This window comes from Triturus cristatus, chromosome 5_2 (genome assembly GCF_964204655.1).
Source record: "Triturus cristatus chromosome 5_2, aTriCri1.1, whole genome shotgun sequence".
Taxonomy (NCBI): domain Eukaryota; kingdom Metazoa; phylum Chordata; class Amphibia; order Caudata; family Salamandridae; genus Triturus; species Triturus cristatus.
In genome coordinates this window covers 1,035,876,855-1,035,896,165 of record NC_140588.1, presented here as the reverse complement: position 1 = coordinate 1,035,896,165, position 19,311 = coordinate 1,035,876,855, and positions in this window count along the sequence as shown.

Sequence of the window (19,311 nt, the reverse complement as noted above, 5' to 3'; positions counted from 1 at the left end):
TGGTATTTATTATTACTTTATTGCTAATTAATTATTCATTGGTAGTTGTGTTTGTAATAATTATTTATTGGTATTTGTAAATAATTTAGAGTTATTTAATAATTAAATCAATAATTATTTTAAATAATTATTTTATTTATAAGTATGCTATTTTTAACTTCTACGCTATCCAACACTTTCCCTACTGTTGCACTCTCTGGAATTGGAATAGCAATTGTGACCCTTACGCTATCCAACACTTTCCCTACTATTGCACTCTCTGGAGTTGGAATAGTAATTTTTACCCCTACGCTATCCAACACTTTCCCTACTGTTGCACTCTCTGGAGATGGAATAGTCATTTTTACCCCTACGCTATCCAACACTTTCCCTACTGTTGCACTGTCTGGAGTGGGAATAGTCATTTTTACCCCTACGCTATCCAACACTTTCCCTACTGTTGCACTCTCTGGAGTGGGAATAGTAATTTTTACCCTCACGCTATCCAACACTTTCCCTACTGTTGCACTCTCTGGAGTTGGAATAGTATTTTTTACCCCTACGCTATCCAACACTTTCCCTACTGTTGCACTCTTTGGAGTTGGAATAGTCATTTTTACCCCTACGCTATCCAACACTTTCCCTACTGTTGCACTCCCGGAGTGGAAATAGTAATTTTTAGCCCTACGCTATCCAACATTTTTCTTACTGTTGTTTTTGTTGGAGTTGGAGTAGTAGTTTTATTCTCTCTGATATTAAATATTTTTTGTATTATTTTAGCTAATGTAATATATAATTAATAATTATAATTATTCAAATTAAATGTAATTTTTTAATTTGTTATACGTAATTATTTAATTTGTATTCATGTTATTGTTTTATGTGTATAGATGTATTGGTAATTTATAATATGTTTTAATAATTTATAAGTTATTAAAATAATTATTAAAACTAATTATTAAGTAAGTATATATATTATATATTATATGTATATGTTTAATTAATGTTTTATTAAAGTATATATATTAATTATTAATTTTAAACATTATAAAATATATTTAATTATGTTTATTTTATTTATAAGTATTATTTGGTTTATTTTACATATTTATTTTAACTAAAGAAAAAACGATATTTTTTAATAACGATATTTTTGACATCTATATTTTATTTTCGATATTTTTGTACTTACCATGTTGTAGATAGGATGTCGATATTCTTGACATCGATATTTTTGCTCCGATATTTTTGTAGGTCGATTTTTTGACCTTCGATATTTTGTCAGTGATCCGGCTGCCGCAGGTGCCAGGAATGGAACCGTGAGCCTCCCTCCCTGAGACAGGTGCTCTGGCCGCTGCGCCACACCTCTCCCTATCAACATTTAGGCCTGTCAGAAATCGTCCGATGAATTCCTGACAGCCACAAATGAATTCTATTTGGTCTGTAAACATGTCTACAGCTGAAAATGGCTTTGTGAATCTATCCCTAATAATGTAGAAGTCAGGCCCATTAGAGAACTCGTTGTTATCATTGTCATCAACACCATTGTATAAGATGTTAGGATTAAAAGACGTGCTCCTTGGTAAAAAATACCTTTCATTTCTTGAAAGAGGTATGAGTTTCTCCAGTCTGGGAGGCTGACGTTCAAGTGCAGAGACTCACAAGAGCTACAGTTGTATGTTTGCTATTTATTTAGTCAGAACATTTTTCAAGTGTGACACATGCATGCCGATGTGTCAGGGCACTGTGGATTTGTTAAAAACCAAAATCCAAAAATAAATACTTTTGAAACGAGATTTTAAGTAGCGCAATTACCTCCTTCACAGCATCCTACGTGAGCTAGTAAGAAGTTTAAAAGTTTTTGAAGCTGACTAAGGCTGGAAGATTTCACACCGCTCTCACGCAGGCGAGCAAGAGATTTCAGAGCAGCGCCTCTGCTGTCGAACAGGGTTGTGTTTCCATAAAATAGATTTGCATTTTACAATAATCCACATTTGTAAAGCGCGAACAATCACCCGCAAGGGTCTCTAGGCGCTGGGGGCCGTTGGGAAGATTAAGCAACCTATTGTCCAGAGTCACATGGTGCTGGGCTGACCAGCCGCCGGCGCTGCGGATCGAACCGTGATACCCAGCTTCCGGAGTCAGTCGCTCTGGCCGTGGCGCCACACCTCTTATCGCTCGCAACAAATTTAAAAAATACTGGAATTGAGGGATTGGGATTAGAGGGTCCTGAAATGCCACTTCATTGATCAGGGATCGCTCTGTACAGTGAAGCTAGTGGTTTCTTTATTAGATACTATTTAATCCAAAATTAAATCAATGGAAATCAGTGACTGTGGTCTGGTAGAAATAGAAAGAAGAAGAAATAAACCCAGCGGTGTATAGTGGGATGTGGATTATATGCCAACCCGGCCCTATATATGAGCTCGCCAAATGACCTTTCACCCAGTCCATGATGCACTGGTGTCAGTGATGTCCTGTCACAGGAGAACAGTGGCATAAAAGGCAGGCAGGAGCAGCCAGCGCAAGAAGACATAGGGGCATATCAACAAGCAGGCGATAAAAAATTATCGCCGATTTTGCGGCCGTTTTCGGCCGAAAAGCGGCGATAATTTTATCACCTAATCAGCAAGGTCACGCTAACGCGTGAAACCTTGCTTTAGCGTCAGGATTTCTAACGCCCAGCTTTGCATCTCTAATGAGATGCAAAGTGGGCGTTCCTGACCTATCATGACAGGAGAAATGTCGCTAAACTACATTTCTCCTATCAGCAAGCCTTACGCTATGAAGCATAGCGTCAGGAAAAGTAGCGATTACACCTGTTATCGCTACTTTCCTAACACCTGCTTTAGGACTGACTTAGCCATGATATCCTATGGAAGGAGGATATCATGGCTAAGTTTGTGAGTCCCTATCAACAAGCTAACGTGAGATTATCGCTGGGTTTCCAGCGATAATCTCACGTTAGCCAGTTAGCGCCAGGATTTTTATCGCTGAGGAGATAAGCGTTGCTAATAGCACGCTATCTCAGCGATAAAAATCGGCGCTAGCCGGCAATAATTATCCTGGCGCTAAGTGCGCTCAGCGATAATTATCGCCGGTTGGTGTTGATATGCCCCTTTGATTTCTTGTGATCCTCTCCTTGCTTTATACTCTTTTGATCTTGTGCGTAAGGTACTGATGCTAATGACACATTGGCTCATGTAGATGATGTCACAAAGGGCCTCATTTATGCGAAGTGACGCATTGCTGCGTGAAAGCAGCGACGCGTAACTTCTCAGTGAGCCCTCCTTGTGACATGATGGATGCGTCATATTTACTGTATGACGCATCATGTCTCAAGGAGTTACAGATGCGTCAGTATTTCTGGCGTATCTGTAGGTGCAAAAGTGACGCATTGCTGGAGTGTGTCACGAAAGTGACGCAAATCCAGCAATGTGTCCTTTCACATGGGGCAAGCCCCATGTGAAAGGGCATGAGTCAGTCTTACGCCTGCTGTGAGGCAGGTGTGAGATATTGACGCATTTGCAACCTAGAAGTGGCGCCGTGAAATCTCGTAGATTTCACTGCGTCACTTCTATGAGGCTTACTTACGTGGGAACGCCCACCCTGCAAACATTATTCCTGACGTAGGTAAAATGTAGCGCAGGGGTTTGTAAATAGGGCGCAACAGGAGGCATGTTTTACGCTGCAGATGTGTCACAAAAAGTGAGGCAACGGAAGCGCAAAACTGTCGCAAGGCCTCATAAATAAGGCCCATAGTCTTCTGTTGATAAAAAGCTGGAGTGTCCTTTTGCCTCATCTTTGTCATCGGTTTTCCCATGCAAATGTCCACCCAACAGGATAATGATTGATACAGTTCAATGTTCACGAGACTGTGGCATCCCTGTCGTCACCCCTGCAGATCGCACCTCCATTGCAGAAAAGCAGTAGATCCCCAGCGTGCATAGTGCAGCTGCAGTTTGTGCTTATAACAATTTGAGAAGGAAGCCACAGGATGGGAAATCACTGGACCCAGTTCACTAAGTCATTTATAGGTGTAAATCTAATGTGCTGTCTGGATTCACAAGCCTCAGGTATTTCACAAAAGGCTACCTTGCATTTATAAACCCTTTTGCTTATGCAGAATATTACACCGGAAAAGCGTAATATTACGTCATTAAATCCCATTCAAAGACTGGGACAAGGGGTAAGAGTTGTGGCTGTCTCAGGGCCTGGTTCTGCTGAAAATTTGGGAGTGGACATAACTCAGAGAGTTTGTGGTTTTTCTCAAACTCCTCTCTCACCCTTGCCACCCTGGAATTGGTTGAATGTTTCCTTCAGCTAAGGGCATAATCATATCAGATGGTGCAGCAGCCAGAGCGGCTGACTCCGGGGCGCGGGGCTCACAGCGGCGGCTCAGCTCAGCACCGTGTGACTCTGGGCAATAGCTCACATAATCTCCCCGACGGCCCCCAGCGCCTTGAAACCCTTAAGGATATGTTTGCAGTTTACAGGTAGGAGCTATTATTATTATTATCCCTCTCCAGGGTGGGAAGGGCAACGTGACACCCACCAGAAGCGATGCAGTGGTAGAGGAAGGAGCTTCTCCATGACAAACACCTGTGAATGAGACAATGTGCTGTTGCACCAAAGAATGCCATTTGCGCAGGCATAATTGTACAACATATACAATTACACGGGCAGAAAGGCCAGTGCAGGGGAATATACAGCAATTCAGAAATGTTATTGCAGCTTTCCAGGCATATTTTAGGAATGTTTTGTGTCTTACACAAAGTTATAAATCTAGATGGATTTGTATCTCTGCAGATGAAGGTTCCCTTTTTTTCATAAAGTGGTCCCTCTGCATGGATGCTTCTCTGGGGTTCAATTGTCTGTGTGGCACAGCTTGCCTTTTCGCTTTATGCTGCAAAGTATGGCTGGCTCCAGGGAAAGGCAGCCGTTTCTAGCCACCTTGAATGCCTGCACAAGATCAAAGGTGTGGTGGTGCCCGAGTACTCGACAGTATACCGGGTGCTCCTCGTGGTTAATGTAAGCCTTCATTTAAGACAGCTCAATGCTTTTCTGTCTGCTGTGCATGTTTCCTCTTCCTCATTTCAGGAGCCAAGCTAAACATTCATTTAAATGTATCACATTCTTTTAGTTTCTGTACAAATGTTTATTTGTGAATGTTCCTTGGGATCTGAATGATTCTTGCACCGGAAGGAAGGAATGATCAGACCACATTGTGTCATTCCACTTTAAGATATCCACTGAAGATCATGCAGCAGAGACTCCATTGATACACTGACATTGTATTATAAGTAAATGTTTGATCCTGGACAGTTCTCTTCATTGGAGCCATAGGAAGAGGTCTTTACCACAACAAACATGATTTAAGCTTCACATTGTTAAGTTACATTGGGGCATATCAACAACAACCGGCGATAATTATCGCTAAGCGCACTTAGCGCTAGGATAATTATCGCCGGCTAGCGTTGATTTTTATCGCTGAGATAGCGTGCTATTAGCAACGCTTATCTCAATAGCGATAAAAATCCTCACGCTAAGTGGCTAACATGAGATTATCGCTGGAAACCCAGCGATTATCTCACATTAGCTTGTTGATAGGGACAGACAAACTTAGCCATGATATCCTCCTTCCATAGGATATCATGTCTAAGTCAGAAAAATACCAGACGTAAAAAAGCAGCGTTAACCGCGGTTAGCGTTGCTTTTTTTGTCTCTAACAGGGTTAGCGACATTCTTGATAATAGGAGAAATGTCGCTTAGCGACATTTCTCCTATTATTTTACTCTGGAACGCCCCCTTTGCATCTCATTAGAGATGCAAGGGGAAGCGTAGAGTAAAAGGGTGCTAACATGCAAATTTGCATGTTAGCACCCTGTTGTTGATAGGTTGCTAGTTTTATCTCTCCTTTTTTGGCTTTTAAAGCCAAAAAAGCAGAGATAAAGCCCTTGTTGATATGCCCCTTAGTTCAGGTGCCCTTTCCCCTCTCTTTCAATGGAGACGCTTACCTTGCTCCCTGTGCAGCTGATGCCATGGCTCTCTGCCCAAAAAAGTTAGGCTCCTGGGCACATCCATTTTCCCTTACCTGACTGGATCTTCATTTGATTCTGCCTTTCGAGGTTTTACTTCCTGGCACCTTCTGCCTGACTTCTCCCCAACCTTCCCGACTTCTCTAGCTTAGCGAATTAGTGAACCTTCCCTTCATGGGGAACTGATCCTGCTTGATTATGACAACTTTAAAAAGTTTGTATTTCCGATTCAGAACTGATTTGAATAATATTGAATAGTGCATTCATGTGCTGATTACTGATTTTTGACTAATTTGAATGGTTTGAAGTTGTAACTTGGCTAATCTGGAAATAAACCTTTATGGTTTGCAAATCTATCACTCTCTGTCATTCTTGTGGCCCCTAATGTGTTTCACTGTATTTAATGTATTTTGATTTTTGAGTTGCACTCAGTCGAGGACTAAAGGTCCATCTGCTTAAGTGCAACTTGTACTCCAGTTTGCACCAAAGATCTACATGGTGCAAATCCGCTGCACCAGGTGATAGCCTAACTATAGGATGGGATGGCAAAATGTCTCATCCACTTTTGGCGGCAAGGCATCCTTGCACTGGGCCTGCCATAACGTTTGAGTGATGCAAGAAAAACAATACATTCAACCATATGTGAAGCCTGCCATAGGAGTTTGAATCTGCTTCATCATGTTGTAATGTCCAATCAATTGGAAGTCACTTTTAAGTTGATGTTGCAACTGGCACCATTAAGGCAAAAAAGAATGACATATGGGCTTACTTAGCCCTTGGCTGGCTGCACCTCATTCAGGGCAGCAGAAGGATGTACTCCTCTCCCCTGGTGGACAAGAGTCATCTATGTTTAGAGATCTCCGCCTGCCTAATGGATATCTCTGTGCCTACAGAGGAGCCTCGTCGCTGATCACATGGAAGCTTGGCTGTGTGGGCACCACGTTCAGTGCACCCAGGTAGGATTTATTTTTCGATTTCTCAAAAGAAACCTCCCAAGCAGATAACACCCATGCTCTCATCTGTGATTATTGACCTCCACTCTATCTGTCAGTGGTATCCTTCAGTGCTATATTAGTATGGCAGATCATGATCAACAAGACTTGCAAACCCCGCGTGTGGAAGTGGATGAAAGTCGATGAAGTTTAGGAACTTCAGACATAGGTAGACAGCGGCCATCTTGGCAGGATCAAAGTGCTTACAGAAAGATGAGGCTATTGTTAATGGGCAGGAAGTGGCCAGGTTGTCACTGGCAGAAGTAGTTGATGTCCTTCGGTTTTTATGCAGGAAACTTTGGTTTGGATTTAAAGAGCATCTTAACTATTTCACAGATGCTAAAAAATTTCAGGAGCCATATCCTTTGTTTTACACTAAGCCTAGTACCTAGGATTTGAGATAGGGGCTTTTCTTCAAGCGACTGCTATACCGGGTGAGTGGTTGAGAAATTTATCTCTGTGATTGCCCAAACATTTGTTCAAAACTCCATGTAAAGTAAGCCTTTGAAAATTGAATTGAATGGTTTCCTGATGTTCATGTGATATGCGGTGGCTTGAACTGTTCAGGAAACATTACTGCCATTTCTTGTTTTCGCATAGTCACATTGCAGTGCGATGCCGCAGACGCAGTTTCCACAATTTATGATTTCGAAGAAAGTGTGAAAAACAACAGAACATTACATGATTGTATTCATTTATCCATTGTTTTCGTAAATCATGTGCTACAATGTAGAACATAATACAGGATCTTGTATATATTTGTTCAAAATGTTTATTCAGTTTTTGACTCCTTTGCTCTATATGTAGGTACAGGCAGCAACACTTGATTTACCCCATTATTACTGAGAGACCAGTACACACACTCCAGGATACAGTTCCTTCTTTGAGTTTTGAAGGCTATGGGGCATATTATTAAGCATGGCGTTAAAATGATCGCCATTTTAGCGGTAAAAAAATGCCGCTAAAGTGGCGATAATGGGCTTGATAATATGCCACAGAGAATTCCAATAGAAGCCCATGTTGAAACCAGAACATGGGCTTCTATGGGAATTCTCAAGGGCATATTATCAAGCCCATTATCGCCGCTTTAGCACCAGTTTTCTGCCGCTAAAGCGGCGATAATTTTAACGCCCTGCGCGATAATATGGCCCTATGCTGCTTTGAAAACGTCCCACGCCCACAAGTCACTGAGGGCGATAATGGGCTTGATAATATGCCCTGGAGAATTTCAATAGAAGTCCATGTTCTGGTGTGAACATGGGCTTCCATTGGAATTCTCCAAGGCATATTATCAAGCCCATTATCGCCGCTTTAGTGGCAGTTTTCTGCCGCTAAACCGGCGATAATTTTAACGCTGTCCTTGATAATATGCCCCTTATGGAGCAAAGTACATACTTTGGTGTTTTTCGAACTTTCTGCTACCTCTGTTTGACCCAAAAGGGTATCTTTCCAAGTGTAATTCAACATCACCAAATAACCTGTCATTTTACTAAGACCCTGTGGACGTTAGGAACTAGTTCCCTCCCTCTCTTTCACCTAAATATTTTTATTTTTGTTTGTTTGAGGTGCAAGATATAGTTATTTTATCCACAGTTATGTAACAAAGCATCAAAAAGCAGGACACAATTTGAATAGCATATGACTGTTTTTCAGGATTAATACCTTAAGAACACAAAAAGGTAGAGGCAATGTAGCCAAACCGTTGGTGGGCTTATACAATTTGCCTAATGTATATATAGTACAAGCATATTAAAATGAGTATTCAAACAATCAATAAAGCTTTATTCGATTTCTTGAAAAAAGAAAATCATAAAAGCATATGGATACACACATCATTAATAATGAAACATACATTTTAAAACACATAAAATGCACAATTTAAAAAGCAGTGCATACTTGGACATCTGTATAGACCGCGCACAAAAGGAAATTTACATCAAGATAGTTTTCCTGCATTTAAAAATGTTCTTTAAAGACACGACGATAGAGAAAGTAAAATGATCATTCTCAAAAAGTTGTAAAACCAAGAGCGCGGGATGACATTGTCTTAATCCAAGTATTCTTAAAATTGGGAGGATCCACCTCTTTCTCTGCACAGAGTAAAATTTACAGAGAAAAAGTACATGTAAAGTCGATTGTTGGGACAAGTCGTCACAAGGGCACTTACATAAGTCTCTTGACCAATCGTTTAAATCAGGTAAGCTGATCGATCTATGAATTACTCCTCATCGGAATCGTGTTATCAGGAACCTATCAGAACCACTTAGAATATTTCTCAAGTACGGCTGCATACTCAGTGTGGTCAATGTGAGCTGGTGAGCTTGTACGGTAGGTTTTGCCATTTCAGTGGTAGTTCTACTTTCCTCCAAAACTGACAAACATCTGCCTTTAAGATCTTTCCTCGTTACTGTTCCCAAAGAGTTGGGATCATTGAAGTGCTCAGGGTGTCCTAGGTTAGTTAGTTTTATATACTTTAACCAGCTAATATTTAAGGCCCCTTGTAGTCTACAGCTGTCCTTTAGTATTTCACGATTGAGTTTAGTATTGTCTTTAGTCCAGATCCTGTGCCACAATAAGACTGGCTGAATTTGTATGATGGATTTAGGCCCACAACTCTGTACTGGGGTGAATGTATGACATTGTTCTGCATTCTGTCCATCAACTGTTGTTTTTGCATTCATGTCCCTGAATTCCAGCACCGTAAGTGGCTATTGACACACACCTAGCTTTATAGATTTTCAGCAGTTCAGTAGGTGGGCGTCTGGCAAGTTTTCTGCTGAAATTATTAAGGGCTGCCGTTGCCTTCATAAACAGTAACTTCCTCGATTGCAGAGCCTGAGTCCAAGCCACCAAACGGCCGAACAGTATCCCAAATTACGAATCCTTTTTATGCATTCAACCATTTTACCGTCAATAAAAAAGTCTCTACATATGTTGCTACCCGACCCGCATTTCATTACAAATGTTTTTGAGATGTTAACTGCTAAACCCAGGTTGTGCATAAATGTGTCAAAGCTTGACACCACCTGTTGGAGCCCCAACGGGGTAGGGCCATCAGGACAGCATCATCGGCATCTAGACGTGTGGGTATTTGGTGCTTGTCAATTAAAGGCATGTCCTGGCACTCATTTATCAGAGCCTGCCCCATACCATTTATGTATAATGTAAAAAGAAAAGGTGCCAGGACGCAGCCTTGTCTCACCCCTCTCAAGATACTGAACGGCGCTGTACATTCCCTGACCTCCCCGAAGCGGACCCTAGCCTTGACATCCTTATGAAGTTGCCTCAAAAAATGGATGAATGGCATGTCCAACCCTAGACCCGCTAAAATCCTCCATAAGTTTTTGTGAATGACGCAGTCGAAGGCTGCGGTTAAGTCGACAAATGCAAGGTATAACCTGCCCTGCTTGGCCTTAGTGTACTTGCCCAGAATGATGCTTAAATTAAGGCCCTGTTCGACAGTCGCCAAACCCTTGCGGAAGCCAAATTGGAGGTCGGACATAATTGAGTGCCTTTTCGCCCAGTCCTGTAGTCTAGTTAGAATCACTGGGTCCATAAGCTTGACCAAGGAGTCTAAAAGAGAAATAGGTCTGTAACATACAGGATTCTCGAGATTACCTTTTTTTAAAGTAGGGACCAATATCGACTCTGTCCAAGTTGGTATAAAACTAGTGATACAACAAGCGTTAATAACTTGTGTTAAAATGGGACCCCATAATGGGACATTATATTTAAAAAGGTCAACAGGGATGACATCGGGTGCAGGAGCTTTCCCTCCCTTACTTGCCGTAATCGAACCATTGACCTCGCTGAGGTCAAAATGTATGCCAAGAAGTTGACTAGTGGATGATGTTTCTTCGATGCCTGGAGTTACACCATCCCGATTTACCTCGCAGGATGGCTTGTTATAGAGGCTCAAGTAGTGTTCCACCTATTCATGATCTGTAATGGCTATCTCAATCCGCGGGGTATCTTGTTTGGCCAAAAAATGGGCATTTACTGCCCTCCAGAAGGCTGTATTATCTTTAATTATAGATGCAGCATGTAGGGCAGACCGAGCTTCTTCTCTCTGTGCCACTTTCCGATCTCTTAGTTGCCCCTATACTCTCTTCTGGCCGTTTTGATATCTAAGTGATCTCTAACGGGATTGTGAGTACTCATTCTTGTTTCTCCTAATCTTTCTGGTCTCAGAGATCAAGAATCAAAGAGCAGTGCTACCCAATGGCGATTATTCTCTTTCCCCTTCCCCTTTTCCCCTGCAATCTACTGGCTCACCATTCCTGTGTCCTGTGAAATTCTATATAACATACATTCTAACAGATTCGAAAGCCCACAAATACACGCTACCTGAGTGTTATGGATACAAAAGAAATCATGTTAAGCAATACGGGTAAAAATGGCAGAAATGGCAAAAAGATATTCTAAATCATCCAAAGAAGGGGATCCCTACAGGTGGGCCAAGTCCCTTTACCTTACATTACCACTACGTTGAAGGTACATGAGCTTCGGAAGTTAACTTGGTAAAACCTGTAATAGTACTACTGTCATCTATTCCCCTCACACCTTCTGATCGGTATACTGTGGATCCTCAGAAATATTACATATTTTGACAATATGTAGTTTACACTCTTATGCAAATCAGCTCTATTCCCCACCCACTGCCTAAAGTAGTGTTTCTTCTTTCTTATTTTAACAGGAAAGCTGCCACTTATTTGATAGCCATGGTATCCACAAGACAGTCCTCTGATAAATATAATGAGTTGTGTAAGGAATTAAAAAATATTTATCGGATGGACCTTGTAGGAACCTGGGGTCACCAGGCCCTAAGGGTGGTAACGTGGCGCGAGCCGGTCGGGCAACCAGAGGGCTATGTGTTAAGCAACCATACACCACACACTCCTCATGGACTAGGGACACACACAATAAGTGACGCCACACCGTTTTAAATTATGCAAATACTTCAAGTTTATCCAAGTATAGCTGGTCAGTTGCAGTTCAGGAAGTAACAAGGCGATACATGCATCATAATACCATCCATCAGTAAATACGGCAATCTTGGCGATATTTATGCAGTGCCTAACCTCATTCAGACACCCACGGCAGTTGGCTAAGTGCGGGTGATTATAGCGCTGTGCGCGCTAAGCGAGGCCCTTCCCTGAACAGGCCGTCTAACACAGCACGATACTCGTAATGGGTGACATCGGGTACATTAACATGGAGCCTGTGGAACTGAGCGCTCCTCGTAATCGATGGCCCCTAATCCTGTGAAGCAAAGCATATAAAACCAAGCGCTACGCGCAATCATTTACATGTGAATACGTTTGAGCAGGGCATATAACACAACGCGTTACTCTCAGTTGCCTGTAACTACTTCTGAGCAGAGCATATAACACAATGCGCCGCTCGTAACCCTGGGCATGTAAATACTTTCGAGCCGGGCATATGATACCACGCGCTACTCGCGATCATTAGCATGCAAATACTTTCGAGCAGAGCATATAATATAACACGCTACTCGTGATCGTTGGCATATAAATACTTTCGAGCAGAGCATATAACATACCACGCTACTCGTGATCCTTAACATGTAAGTACTTTCAAGCAGAGCATATAACGTAACGCGCTACTCGCGACCATTGACATGCAAATACTTTCGAGCAGAGCATATAACATAACACGCTACTCGTAGTCCCGGTCTCTCAGGACGTGGATCGGAGTCGGTGGCGTGAAGCGCCACGCGAGGGTAATGTCAGTCAGTACTTGGGAAGGCTTCCAGCGGGGAGTGTTACCGGACTCGAGGAGCAAGTCCTTATGCTCTGGTGCAGTTCACAGAGCACCGCGCTCAGTATCGCGGAAGGGGGGGACACGGACAGGATCCCTCGGCGGGGTCTCTCCGTCGCGCAGGCAGGGGAGGAGACTCCCACGGAGGGGACAACCCGGGCCAAGTGCGGTGTGGTTCCCAGACCAGCAGGGGGCGCACCAGGGGGGATCTCGGCCTCCGGGCTTCCCTCCGTCTCAGCGTCAGCAGGCGTCCGTCCTCACGACGATGGGGGAACTCGGCCCCGACCTTGCGCTCTTCCTCACACAGCTGCGACGGCAGCGGCGGGGCCCCGGGCTTCTCCTGGGCCTCGCGACACAGCAGGGCACCTCTCCAGGCCTCCAGGCCGCGGCGGTGAGTGCGCTGGCTTCGTCGTCGCAGGGGGGGCTCAAATTAAGGATGGGGGTAAAGTGCTCAGCGGAGCACGCTGCCGGGGGTCCCAGACCAGGGCAGGGAGCGCGGGGGTCACAGCGCTAGTACCTGGTCGATCCCCGGTGGCTTGACAATCGATTTAGTAAATAGTTCACTAGGTTAGCTTGGACACGCAGTCCCAGCTCTGGCATTCAAGGCTTACAGCTCGCTCTTGTCATGCAGTCTCAGTTCTTGCAGTTAGGTTTCAGTTCTCAGTTGTCAGATGAAGTCTTGTGGCGCAGATGTATCTGGCGCCCTTAAGGGATTCTGTTACAGGGGGTAGGAATGGAGAGGGCGACTAGATCCTTCCTAGTCAGGTTGGCAGAGAGTCTCTGGGTCCTCCTACTACTGGGCAAGATCAGTGGGATTCACAGGGCACCTCACTCACTTAAGAGGCAGTACCTAAATCCTGTCACTCTCAGAGGCATAAGTCCCTGGCTAGGCCCTACCGCCTACACTCCTGGTGGATTCTTCCAGCTCTGCTTCACCCCAATGGCCAACTCACCACAAAAGTTTCCCTCCCACTCTTAAGTAGCCCTAGGTCAGGTGACCTCTAGCCAAGGCGGCAAAAGTAAAACCCCACCTCCCTTCTAGAAGGTTCTAGCATCTTCCAGGAGCTTCCCCACTCTACCTATGGGACAAAAAGGCGGGCTGGTGTCGCAACATTGTTGTGGGTCCCAGCCAGCTCCTGGCAGCTAGGGTGCTACTATGAAAAACGACCACCCTGCAGTAGCAGGGGTCTGTGGCAGCCATCTTGGGAGAAGGGAGCACCTGCACCTTAACACTGCAAAAACGAAAAAAATCAGGGAAAAAGGGCCAAGTCCAACAGACCTTTATTCAATTTGTGGATAATAACTTCCTTGATTTAATGCCATATCTAACATAGTTAAGTTGAAGGTGGGGACTCCAAGCACCGGAGAGAACTAATAAGGGTCAAACAATCCTGCTGTGTGGGTTGCTCTTCATCACTGCAAGGGAGCCAGGACTCCAAGTCCCAGACCTCCATGCTTGCACCAGTGTGCACTAATAAGGCTAGAAAAAACCCACTGATTGGAACATGCCCGGGCCAACACCGGGCCCTTCTGAGCTTGTCTGTGACCAGAGGAAGCTGGACAGGCCCCCGACCCCCAGGCCCTGGGAGCCAACCCCCTCTATAACAAACTATTTGAACACTGTCATGAGCATGTTGACAACTGAAATAGAACCCATAGAAGAAAGACTTGGCGTAATGTGGCTTCAATCGCACTCACCACCTCTAGAACACAGAGTTACTATTGGAATGTAGAAATCCAAAATTCAAATCACTCACCTGAGGGTATCTCTGCCATGGATTAATACCCTTATTGAGGATCCTTCAAGGATAGTCTCTTTCGCAAGTATGCTCAAGGTCTCCTGCTGGTAATAAGACTGAAAGTGAGGATAGTTCTGTGAGACTAATTACCCCTCCCGCAAAAAAAGAAGAAAAAGGGTAAAGAGAACACGACAAAGCAGCTACAGAAGCACTGTCAGGTCCATCATTGACCAGAACCAACTTTACCTGATGAGATTCCAAGGAACCCCAATGAGGATTTGGGGGGTATGGCCAAGGGCAAAGCAGGCAAACTCAGCGTAAAGGTCTTGAAGGATGTCCAGAGGCAAGCTATGGACATATGTTCAGATTTCCTACTCAAGATTAAACAAATCATGGTAGACTTTTGCCAGAAAGTTGATTATAAATTAAGGGACTTAGTTGAATTCAGATATTCTTGGAATAACCTAACAGTAGCCAAACATAATGAGGAATTAAGACCGAGTGCCATAAACTGCATGTAAAAACCATTGTGTTCATCAAAGATCATGGGAACAAATGTTCATTCGTCCAAAATTCCTGGTGGCCAGAATGACTAGAATCATCTGGACCGTCCCACACCGGAGACTCAAAAACAACATGATTGCAATGATATTATATATTTACCACCCATCTGTACGCCTTATGTTATTGTACTGGAAGCTGTATCAGGGATAGGCAAAGTCAAAAGGAAGACCATCGTTCCTTAAAACACAAAGTTGTACATTGGATAAATTAAACATTGGACCACCACAGAGACCTAAATAATCAGAAATTAATGGAAAGAAGGGTGGGATGGATTGGCCCGCACCAAAAGGCTCAAATGATGATTGAGTGATAGTGAATTTTAAGGACCTTTTATTGGTGGGATTCCTGTTTCACAAGTTATGTGGTTCAAATTTAGAAAAGGTTGGGATTCAGGCACACCCTTGAGGATACTTTAACAAACCAACTACTTCTTTATGTTACGGTTTTCAGCTGCAATACGGGGGTGCAACACACAATACAAACCTTTTTACTTGAGGGGTTACACTCATATAGCTCACAACCATGTCCTACTGATGTCACACAACAGACACTATCTGAATCCCTCATTGCTGATGTATTAAACCCAGATACTCATTCTATTGATAATAATGTCAATCATAACAACCTACCTCCTGCCTCTTTAAATGGTTTACCGTTTATTTCTTGGAATATTTCAGGAGCTCATTCTAAACTTCCCAATATTGACTGGTTATCTTTTGTGAAAAAGTATGATATAATTTAGGGTCAGGAGACGAGGATGAGGAAAGACTTTTATATTGATGGTTATTATGGTTTTGCCTAACATGCAACCACCTGTACTGCTGGTAGAGCAAGAGAGGCATAGCCACATTTATTTCCGTTAACACTACTGTGTTTCAGGAAAATAAGGTGTGGTCCTCATAATATTTCCTAGTAATACTTTGAGTCCCCCTTAGTTATTTTCTTGATACATTTTTACTATAACAATTTTAATCACAGGGTTGGCAAACTCATAGATGATTTCTAACAGATTTTAGAAGACTTCCACAAATCAAGTACCCATATACCCATATAGTTTTCCTGATATGGGCAAGGGATTTCAACACATCAGTCTGTCAGTTTAGTGGCCAACGAGCCTGTGGCTTTGTTGATCAGGGAGACAATGAAATTACACATTTTTCTCATTCTGTGTATGGTTACTCTTTAAACAGGATAATAATTAAATATGATTTAGCGTTTAGTAAATGCTGCAGTGACCATAGTCCTCTTACTACTTCCATAAATGTAAATCTGAACAAGGCAGACTGAAATGGAAAGCTCACAAAATGTGATAATTCCACATCTAAGGGTTTTAGATTAAAATGGAATAAGGTATCAACAGAAGCATTTATTACTAAACGTATTGGTGCAAATAAGGAAGACTTGCAAACATGTTTAGCAGCAGGGTTAGACCCGAACTCCATTCAACAAAGTTTTAATAAAACAGACATGTCTGTTTTGGCAATTAAGATCTGGGATAAAAAAAATGTAGGTTGTTCGATTCTGCCTGTACAGCTTCACATAAACAGTTAAGATCTGCCCCTCATTCCAATTCCAGATGTCCCCAAGAGATTAAACATGCCCATCACACTTATAAAGGGGTTTTGCAGGAGCGTAAGTTCAAGATAATACAGAAGGCGTGGGAAGATCTGCTAGAAGCAGGAAGGGCGAGGGACCTTACAAGGTTTTGGGAGATAGTGAACCAACCATTTTTTCACTGACTCAGGTATCCCATTACTGGAGTCTCTAATATAGCCATATAGCCCACCATAATGGGTTATACCGGCAATTAAAGGCCCGCTTCGGTTCGGGCCTTTAACAAGGGAGCGTCACTTTAATGGCCAGTATAGCCCAGCTATGAAGGGCTATAAGGCTATTAGAACATTCTGTCACTAGAAGACAGAATGTTCTGACAAATAAAACAAAGGCATCTCGAGGGGGCTTAAATCCCCTTGGGCTCCGAGAGGCCTTTGTTCACAGCAACAGCTGTGAACAAACACAAAGTGGAATGTTGCTCTGCTGGCTTTTACCGGCCTGTAGAAGCTCAGAGCACTCCATTGTATTCAATGGAGAGTTCCACATTCCAATGTTCTAATACCCGCTAATATTTGGGTGCAGCACTATACAGAGTTATTTGACCCAGGTCCGCCGTCAGAGATTAACATGAGAGGCCTCAGCTATACAATAAGCGTGGAGGAAGTGGATGAGCAATTTCAAGGAGTATTACTGGGAAGGCTCCTGGGCCTGACAGAGCCCATATCAACATGTTTAAAACAAACATACCCCCTGGGCCCCACTTCTAACAAACTTATTCAAATCCACCATAATTGGTTGGCTCCCTGATTCTTGGAACAAAGACATTATTGTACCAATTTTCAAGAAGGGGGATAGAAGCTCGCCTATCTCTTATTGCCCAATCTCCTCAATAGACTTGAGTGCTAAAATCATAGGCCTGGTCATTCTGTCATGACTCAGAAGAACAAAAGATTTTGTCTGAAGTTCAGTTTGGCTTTCAACATGGGATTGGCATGATTGAACAATGGTTGAATGTGTACCTTATGGTGGGTAAATATGTTTAAGCAAAGAAGGGGGCACTCCATGTAGCTTTTATGGATTTTCTGAGTGCATTAAATCTTGTAAACTTCACAAAGCTATGGGATATTATGGAACAATTGCTTATAGAAAAAGATATATTAATATTAATTAAACATTTGCACGCCTAATCAATCAGATTCGACGGTGCAGTAGAGTTAACCTCAACAGTTATTACGTATAGAGGTGTCTGTCAAGGATGTATTTTGGCACCTTCTCTTTGACTGTTATGTACAAATAAGGTAATAAATCACCTAGGGGGCCTATGCATCAACAATGCCATTTGCGATTCCTTATTAGCGAAAAATAAGGAATCGCTAATAAGGAATAGCAAAAGGCTATGCATGTAGGAATCGCTATTCAAATAGCGATTCCTTAATATTCCTTATTACCGAATCGGTAATACCGAATCGGTAATAAGGAATACCTACCCATTCATTCCTATGGGCTTGGAGGCCCATAGGAATGAATGTAAAGCCAGTCTGTATTAGCGATTCGGTATTACCGAATCGCTAATAGCGGGAGCACTTTCAAGGGTGCCAGGGTGTCAAAAGGACACCCTGTTGCACCCCTGAAAATGATATGTGCACATATGTTGCACACACACATGCTCTAAGGGCATGTGTGTGCGCAACATGAAACTTTGAAAAATGCACAAAAGTGCATTTTTCAAAGTTTTTGCAAATTACCATGCAGTTCATCTTCATGGTAATTTGCTCCCCCTATTAGCGAAATCGCTAATTTTTTAACTTTGATGCATTGCATTTAAGGAATCTCACTTTGGGATTCCTTAAATGCAATCGCTATTTAAGGAATCGGTATTTGAGGAATCCCTATTTAAAGAATAGCTATTTAAGGATTCCTTAAATAGCGATTTCTGCTTTTGGGTTGATGCATTGGGATTGGGTATTTTTTACTTAATACCGGGAGCTATTACCGAATCGGTATTTTACCGACTGGATTTTGGGTTGATGCATGAGGCTGCTACTTGCTATGTGTATTGACATGCTGAGGATGGGAAATTGTTTCATTCCAATCTTATTATTCACTAATGATGCGGTCTTTAGTTCAAGAACAGCAAAAGGTTTACATATTGAACTCTTTTCTATCTTTTATGGAAAGTCTATATTTAATAGTGAGTTTTACTAAATCTTTTTTAATGACCTGTGGACCACCTAAAGCAATAACTAAGAACCATTGGCTAGATGGGATCAAGCTAGGCAGAAACAAGACTTTTAAATATTTAGGGATCCTATTCAGTTCTCCCCTGACATGGTCACTTGTGATAACACTAAGAAATCAGAATTTTATTAACACCAATGACTTTGTGTTTAGGTTTGCATATAAGCCCTGCCCAAAACCAGTCAAATGATTAGTGCTTACCTGTTGGGACATACGGGCCTGCTATCTGGGACTATTGAGACTCGGGCATTCTACAACATACAGGAAATAGCTTTATTTGCAGATTACCGTCCATTCCAAGAAGCTGCAAAAACAGAATCAATTGGCGCTTTTTAGAATATCGCATGTAGTCAAGGAGGGACCGTGTGACGATCATGTCAAGTACCCCAGAATATTCTGCCATTTGCACAACCACAGGGCCGGAAC